Below are 9,635 nucleotides of genomic sequence, written 5' to 3'. Positions count from 1 at the left end.
ACATGGATGATGTAATCATCCCCAAACCAAGTGTTGCAAACACAGGAATTTCAGAGTTAAGGTTACATGTAAAAGAAATGTGAACATATTAATCTAAAAAATGCACAATAAAGGCACTCAAACAACCTTAACTCTGACCTGCATTTTTCATATAAAACAAAGAGGTTGAATACCTTCAGTAAGTGCAAGATGCAACTCAGCCTTAACTATGGAGTCATGATTAACATCACCATAATAAGTAGTGCTTGTACTAGCGGAGATCCTTGCTAAGGTATCTAGGGAACTGTACAGCAATTTCAAAATAAGGTGTATATATAAAAGGAGTCTTAAAAGGTCAAACAACACAATAAAAATAAACGTATAGACAGTACAAACAGGTAGAGGTCATAATTGGTCACAACCTTGTTGAAAATATTCATTTCTTAGGTTGGCTGGTGGACATTTACTGATGCACTGCAACTGAGCACCAGCACATTGTCCCCCTTAGTGTTTGGCTCTAATATGCAGTAGTACAGCAGAGCTTTTGTTATGCACTCAGCCGCCAATATTTCAACAATAGGCGCTAACAAAAATGGCTATCCTTTGCTTTGGATTCAGTTCAACTGGTGGCACCTCACAATACTATTTCCCAGTTCAAATCCCATCACCAGCACCATGCAGTCTCCTATCTTCAACACCTAGTCCTCCAGGAACTCCCAGGACCAGCCAATTCCCGAGCTATTGTCTAGCACTTTCAGTATCTCTCAATAACGTCACCAGTTCCAAACAAGGCTTCAGGACTTTCCGGATCTCCTCTGCCCTTTTCTCCCAACAAATTCTAATCCCGCTACCTCAGTCCTTATCTCCTATCAAATTGGAGGGAATGTTTTATACTATACCTGTCACCATAACATCTAAACACCTAATACTTTAATTAAAATAACTCAGGTTTCAGAGGGGTAGTTGTGTTAGTCTGTATCAGCAAAAACAATGAGGAGTCCTTGTGGCACCTTAGAGACTAACACATTTATTTGGGCATAAGCTTTTGTGGGCTATAACCCACTTCATCAGATGCATGGAGTGACAAATACAGTAGGCAGGTATAAATATACAGCACATGAAAAGATGGGAGTTGCCTTACCAAGTGTGGGGGTCAGTGCTAACAAGGCCAATTCAATTAGGGTGAATGTGGCTCATTCCCAACAGTTGATTGCTGTTCATGACCAGACCATTAGCTACCTCTCCCCCCCCACAATCAACACTGGTGTCCCAAATGTAAAGGTCTCCCTTGGTCTCTTAATTCACTTGGAAGAAGTTTGATTTTTTTTGTTTATACATTTAGCTCACACTTTAAACTGAATGATGCGATAGAGACAGATAAAATCTAAGGCCTGATTCAGGAAAACATCCCCACTCAGGACAGCTCAGCTGTGCTTAAGACCCACTAAAGTCAATGGACGTTAAGCATATGCATAAAGTTAAGCACATACGTAAGCACATTCTGAATTGGGGCCTGACAAAGATTTGAGGGCCCCTTAAATTGGATTCTCCGCTTTGCAGCTATGTCAAACAGCAATTCACCATGTTCTTGTCCAAAACCTTCACTCACTCACTTCCACACAAAAATCTTGAAAGGCAATAAATGTCAATTGGCTTGAACAGCAAGGCTGAGACTCAAACCTACGAAAAAATTCAGCTTACACAAGCAGTGGAAACAATAGGGCCCAGATTTTTATTCATTATACATGACTTAACAGTCAAACATTTGCTTAGATAAAAAGTCCTGGAGGGATTGTATCTGTTCTGCCCCATGTTTATATGGCCTTTGTGTATTATCTAGTATTGGCTTCACTGCATAATGCTGTTTCATGTACTAAATAGTGTCACTTTCTTCCAATTCTGTCAAGTTTTAATGTAGACGAACAAGGAAATGTTAACCTCTCCTGTTCTCACACTCTCAATGTGATTTCTAATACATCTGACACTCTCTCTGCAAATGCCTATTTCTCTGTAATTACATTAACGTGTCGATGTGCTGAGGGACTTCGTTTGGATTTTATCTTGTAAGTACAAAAAAAAAAATCTTGGATCACTTAAGTACCTTATTCTTATGAAACCATCTTCAAAGCCCTTTTCCAACTGTTTCCAGAGATTTGTCAGATTAGAAGTAACCTCGGACACTATCAAACTATTACTGATATCAGTTTCAGGGCAATCATTTCCTCTTTCCACCACAAGTTTTTAGAAAACAAACCCTATTCCTTTAAACCCATTAGAGAGAAGTGTGACTTGGATTTAGAGAATAATTTTACTATAGCAGCCTGGGAAGACCCGACTGAGATTGATTCCAGACAGGCTGAAGATGACACAAATCAAACTCTTTCACGGATGCTTATTCACCCATCAGATTATATAACATTGACCTTGGGATTGCTGAGAACTGAAAGGAGTAAAAAAGAGAGCTGGCTGTGTTTTCTCTGGGATTCCAGGTCATTAAGACCATTCTGGTAGGTTATAATAGAATGGCCTGCTGCAGACATTCCCCCTCAGGCTATGAACTTGTCATTTGATAAGCTGAGTTGAGTTCATCTGGTTAGCTACTTGAGCAATATACAGTACCTCTTTTCTAGCACATGAGAAAAGCACTGGATAAGTTCTGCTCAACTTTTTCTTCTGCACTTTCTCTCCCAAACTGCTCTGAGCACTGTTAGAGTGCTCATTTTGAAATCTTCACCATCGACACTTATGGGTAATTAACTGCCATGGTATTTATGGCATTTCATATGCTATACATTCTGTCACTTCACCTATGAGAGGGTACTGGAGCTAGCATTCCCTCCATTGTCAAACTACAAAGGTATTTTTATTTCCCACATATGGTCTAGAGCAGTGGTTCTCAAAGCTGGTCCGCCGCTTGTTCAGGGAAAGCCCCTGGGGGGCCGGGCCGGTTTGTTTACCTGCTGCGTCTGCAGGTTTGGCCGATCGCGGCTCCCAATGACCGCGGTTCGCTGCTCCAGGCCAATGAGGGTTGTGGGAAGTGACGGCCAGCATATCCCTTGCCTGCGCTGCTTCCTGCAGCCCCCATTGGCCTGGAGCGGCGAACCGCAGCCAGTGGGAGCCGCGATCGGCCGAACCTACGGATACAGCAGGTAAACAAACCGGTTTGGCCCGCCAGGGTAGACCGCTTTTGAGAACCACTGCTCTACAGTTTGATTTCACATTCCATTCTAAAAATGGTACTTCCAGAAGTATGCAGCCCCCTAACACCACAATGACTATCGTCCCAATACCAACTCCCGAGGAAGAGTATATACTGCTGGGTCACCGACACTAACAACATGTGCAGTGACTAGATTTTCCAATCCAAATACTTGAGCGGGCCTGAGACTGCTTAGTTATAAAACCACAAGCTCACAGCCCAAGGAGAAATGTAGCTGACTATTTTACAGTGTACTAGAAAAAGTCTTAAGATTAGAGCAGTTTAATATTTAATTAGCATTACCACATTCATGTTAGCTAGGCAGAAGGTGAATCTGTAAAGATATTAGTCTTTTTAGTTTGTGATGTGCTTTCAGATATTTGCATAAAAAGTGCTATATACTGTAAATGTCTGTCATTCTTATTCCTTGGTCTAATATTTTAATTTTGTTTGATTGTTGGATTGATTCAACTGTCCCCAGGATGGCCCTTGGGAAATCGATTATTGTTGCTCCATTAGGACAACTTTTGGAAATTTCATGTTCAGGTGTGATTTTTTTTTTTTAGATGACGTGACATCACAGAGTGACAATTCAAAGTCAAGCATTTTAAAGACTACAATAAACAGACTTATTGAAGGTTGGTTGTTTTGCTTTATCCAGTATGCAGGCCAGCATCTTTCAATGGCCATGAGAGCTAGACCATGAAAGAAAATATTGGTGTCAATCAGTTTCCTGACATTTAGACGGCATGGAAGTTTTCTCCACATGTTACAGAAAGAACATGACACCAAGGAGTAGGTATTGTAACAGCTGGAGGCAGATATAGCAGATGAAGCAAGGCAACAAGGTTAGCATGTCATAGAACAAAAGACTAAAGCGAATTACTGTCTTGTGTCATCATGTCTTCGGACTGAACTGGGGCACTAACTGGAGAGATAAAAAGAGCTTTATAACTTAGCCAGTACAGTAGGATATTCTGACATGGCAACCAATACTTGTGAACTTGTTCACGGGCTTTTGATGGGAGAGGTCAGAGTTTGCAAGAGCATTCAATACGCTCATTGAATACCTGCTTTTTGTATTCGGAGCTGTTCTTTGCTTCCAAAAGTCAATCATAAGTATAGATGCAACAAGACAGAGATATCTTTGTATTTAATATGTGTTATCTACTATATGCATAGGTCTATAAAGGAATAATAATAGTTCTTAATTACATTCCATTATTTATTTCCCCCGCAAAGTTGGAAATATAGATAATGAGCCAGATTCTCTCCTACACCAGAACTCTCCTACACTCAGAACAGTGCAGGAAAGAGGGTGGAGAGATTGTGTCAGCTGATCTCAAACATGACAAGATTTAAATCTGCTGCTAGGCTGTTCTAAATTACCCTATGCCAGGATGGTAAAGTGGAGCCCCACTTTGCAATGTCCCTTTGCTCCCTTGATATGTACTCTGTACCAGGGGTATGGCAGGAGACCCTGCTGCATCAGCTTCCTGTTAGCAGGGAATTCCCTTACATGAAGGGAATTCTTTCCTGGATAATTACAACCAGATTCTGGCTTCCCAGAAAGCATTTGATAGTGTTCACAGAGAAGCTTTCTGGAAGACTATGAGACCCTTGAATTCCAGCACATTTTTAAATAGGAGCAAACTGATTTTTAAAGTGGCAACTTAATCTGTTATTAAAGCAAAAGAAACCTTACAGGGAGAAGGGAATGATCATAGGAAGGAATTAAGACATCAGATTTAAAATGTAAGTGCTTCCTACCCTGCAAACAAATAGTACAGCAAACAGCCTCAAAGTTCACACCACAGAAACAGGAACATATATAGCAGGAGTAGGCAACCTATGGCACGTGTGCCAAAGGCAGCATGCGAGCTGATTTTCAGTGGCACTCACGCTGCCCGGGCCTTGGCCACTGGTCCGGGGGGCTATGTATTTTAAATTTAATTTTAAATGAAGCTTCTTGAACATTTTAGAAACCTTATTTATTTTACATACAACAATAGTTTAGTTATATATTATAGATTTATAGAAAGAGACCTTCTAAAAATGTTAAAATGTTTTACTGGCACGCAAAACCTTAAATTAGAGTGAATAAAGAAGACTTGGCACACCACTTCTGAAAGGTTACCCACCCCTGATATATAGTATGATTATTAAGGTAGCGCTGAGGTTCAAGATCTGTAATATTTTTATACTAAAGTGTCCTTTATACATCTATTACTAACATCTATACCTAAAAAGAGCCATGAAAGTGGAATAGTGAAAAAGGGCTTGTGAGATTGTCTGAGTAAAACCTGAGATTTTAAGAACTATGCAAGAGGATTTCATCCTCAACAATTTCCCCCGCTGTCTCCTTGACATTTTAATGGAGTTATTTGCCACTATTAGATTTGTGAAATAGCCCAAATATATCCAACTGTAGCAACTGCCTCTTGCACCCCTTGCTAGGGCTACCTTTTATTGGACTTCGGAGAACACTTTTAAACACCCGCTGCCCCATAATGAACATTAGATCGTTTTAAGTCCTACTTCCACTGAGGGAGTTTTAAGACTTTGGTTACCAGGTCTGCAGATGGTGCATCAGTTTATGTGAATAGCCGAGTACTCTCCTGAACCACAGTGGAGGGAGCCCACAAGTTGCACTGATACCTAGTTATTTTCAGAACTGGCTTAGCCCAACTCCATCAGAGAAAAAATTTCAGACTCACATTGTTAGTTTTAATAAACGAACTCAGTGTCACATCAGCTTTGTCCCCATCTTTAAATACATTCATGCCATCTGTCTTACAGTCTCAACAGGTAAAAACAATTGCATTGTAGGTTACTTACAATCAGTTCCCAGTTGTTCTGAACAGCTTGAGATGTCTCACATCTTACTCAGTGGCTTGTGGTACAGACTGATAAATGATTTTTTTCTGGGAAGATGATCAGTTTAGGATTCCCTCTTCTGATATTTCAGAAACCAGAGAAGTTCAGGTTTTATCATGGAAGCTTTGTATGATTTTTTTTTTTCATACAATTTTCTTTTTGTGTTTCCAGAGAAATGTGTTTCTTTCCATATATCTCTTGTCCTGAGTTTTCAGTGTCATATTTAATTAGAAAATGAAAATTAGTGCTTTGCTGGTATGTTTTTATGTCAGGATTTGTTGTGTTTTTATGTCTTGTCAGACAATCATATTCAGTAGTTAGTGTCAAATTAAAGCACTTTTTATGGTCTGATGAATATGAAATGCACAATTAAAAGTTCCCATTAGGAAGTTATACAACAGAGCACATCACAAACTATTACCACATCTATTCAGCACTCGTCCTGTGACAAAGAAAGTTCTGTCATTCAGATCCACCATGGCAGAATCTTAGACTATACCTACATGGTGGCAGGATGTGACATACTATACCTGGGGGAGCGTCTTGTAACCCCCATATAAACCCCTCATCTGTTTATAATTGTGATATTGCATATAAAGCATGCCATGTGAGATATCAGGGAAAAGGTTATGATTGTCTGAAAGTCACTGTTCTATCTAAATATATATATCTTTAGTGCCTATGAAGTTATGAGATTGTGTTGTATGGTTAAAAGCAACAGAGGGTCCTGTGGCACCTTTAAGACTAACAGAAGTATTGGGAGCATAAGCTTTCGTGGGTAAGAACCTCACTTCTTCAGATGCAAGTCATCTGAAGAAGTGAGGTTCTTACCCACGGAAGCTTATGCTCCCAATACTTCTGTTAGTCTTAAAGGTGCCACAGGACCCTCTGTTGCTTTTTACAGATTCAGACTAACATGGCTATCCCTCTGATACTGTTGTATGATTGTCACTAAAACATGCTGCAAGTTGGAGAATCGGCCAGATATTATCTGCGCAGAGACAACAGCAAGAAAAGTAACCAACACCTGGGCGGGGTGTCAAACAACCATCAACAGTCATTGTCCAGCTACAATTCAATGATTCACCTATATGAGGCCACACCAGGGGAATTGCTCAACCTTGCCTGGGTACTCAGCAATGCCCACCAGACATGCCTGAACTTGTGTTCTCCGAGCACATGGGATGGAGGGTATAAAACAGAACACAGGGGGCCCATGTTCTGCCTTTCTCCTGCCCCCACCTATGCTGCAAGCAATAAGGGCAGTGAGAAGACTTAAGACTCCATCAGAGGAGACTGGCGCAGGTTTCAAGGGTGAAATCTGTGCACTAGGAACTGCAATATCCAGTGAGGTGAGAAAAACTGCTTAATCTAGATGCTGCCTAGTCTAATAGGGTTGAGAGTTTAGACTGGGTGCTTAGAGTTATTTATAACTAACTCTAACTTTTTGCCTATCACTTATAATCACTTATAATCTATTTTTGTAGTCAATAAACTTCTTTTACTGTTTATCTTTACCAGTGAGTTTGCCTGAAATGTGTGGCAAATGTGCTCAGGTTTGCAAAGGCTGGTGTATATCCACCTTGAGCAGTGCAAGACGGTATATTACTGAGGTACAAGGCTGGGAGCTGGGGAGATTTGGGTGATGCCTCTCTCTGTGTTATTCATGAGTGGCTCTGGGAGCATTCATGCAATCAGGCTGGGTATGGGGCTCCACATACGTTTGTGCTGAGTGATAACAGCATCTGGAAGGGTTTGCTGCTGGTCACTAGCAAGGCATTGTGGGAGACAGCCCCGGTTGGAGAGAGTTAAGGGGGCACAGCAGTCCCACAGTCCCAGGCCACACCCCAGGGATCCCGTCACACAGGGGTCAACTGTTTCAACAGAGTTCAGTTTGATGTCACTTGAACAGAGTAAGATTTTCTTTCAGCTCTTATGACTAAGATGAAATCAAGAAAGTGAATGATGATGTCATCAAGTAGGAGGAAGGTGGTCACTGGAAATTACAAATCAGGAGCAATCGGCTGATCCCATCACATCAGCTGGATCCAATCCCAAGAAAAGCCAAGCTGTGGCCCGCAATGCAGAGCTATCATTGGCTGCATCATGCCACAAAATTGCTGAGGGGTGCAATCCTAAGGTCCCAGCTCTGCACTGCAGTGTTGGCTTGAATGGCCAGCACCCCTTTTATTAACTTGTTTAAACAAAACCATTCTGCCCCTGAACTGCATTTCACAAAGAGCTCCCTACTTCCTAGCATTTGTTCAAGCCACAAGGAATCCAGCACCCTTAAGAGGAGACTCCACTGCAGTCACCTTATTCCAGTGGATCACTCATAGATCTCTGTCCCTTTAAATGAGAAACTTGGAAACATGCCTCCTTCAAGTCACGGGGGTTAAGGCAGTATAAAAACTGGGGGGTGACTTCTCCCTGCCTGAAGTTTTCAGTGTTAATTTCTAACATCGTTTTTTTAAAGATGCTGGCCAGGAGTCTAAGCTCCTCATTTGTGGGTTTCTTCTCATGCTGGGTCAGCTTTCCTTTCTTGAAGTGAGCCCCTTTCATAGTCTGAACATGTTAAAAGCACGTAGCTGACCTCTTTGCTCTGCTGTACATGAGCTCAGTAGAGTGGGAGGTCTCTAGCATCCACTCTTCAGGAGCTTTCCCAGAGTTGAAAGCAGGACTCCAAGTAGCCTCTGATTAGTGCTAAGAGCTGCATGCAAAGGAGACATTTGAAGTCCCCAACAAGTCATTGTACTGACCCTACAAAACCCAGGAACAAGGCTGTATATTCCTGAGCTCCATTTATTGGCACCTTTTCTAGTAACTAACTACTTCCATATTTACAGACACAGCCCATTTGTAGAGCACTCTCGTATCTAGGTGGAGACCGCCTTAGGGTTCCATGAGGCTTATGGGAAGGCAGAGGGGTGGATATGGCTGAGGGGTGATGGCCTGAAGGGCAGACTGTTCCTCAACTACAAGGGAGCAGAAAAAGTATTTACCATGAAGCCAGTTTCTGTCAGCTTCTCAGATATTAAGACTATCAGATATGGAGAGGATCATCTTACCAGAAAGGACAAGGACCCTCGAGGACTCCACACAATTGCAGTGCCATTGCCCACTTTTGTTGTCTGTGGCAGTAGGGGGAGTTTGGGATGATGATGTGCATCCTCCGGGAGAGTCTGGCTTCTGTATTGTAAGAGATTTGATTTCTCAGGAACATGTTCAGCAATTCAAAATCGACAGACTCTGGTTCTGACTCTTGGTTCTGGCCCTACTCTCTAGGTCTGACTGCCTACAGCTATGACCCCATCTCCCTTCATATTTTCTTCTCTCCTAATTGCTAACCTGAGAATAAATTAGGGTCTTTTTATTGTGGTACAAAGGAAATAAACCTGTTACATGTGGCTACGGTAACGGTGTTGGGGTAAATTTAAACTATTAGATAGCTCCCATCAGTTGTAGAGAAAAGTAAGCTCAGAGGAAAAGTAGAATGAGTTACTGAGACAAGGCCCCCACACTGGTCTGCATGAATAAAATGGATGAGGTCTTGATCCTGCTCCCATGCAGTCAGTGGCAA

Source organism: Chrysemys picta, chromosome 14 (genome assembly GCF_011386835.1).
Source record: "Chrysemys picta bellii isolate R12L10 chromosome 14, ASM1138683v2, whole genome shotgun sequence".
Lineage (NCBI taxonomy): Eukaryota > Metazoa > Chordata > Testudines > Emydidae > Chrysemys > Chrysemys picta.
This window is presented reverse-complemented; position numbering follows the sequence as displayed.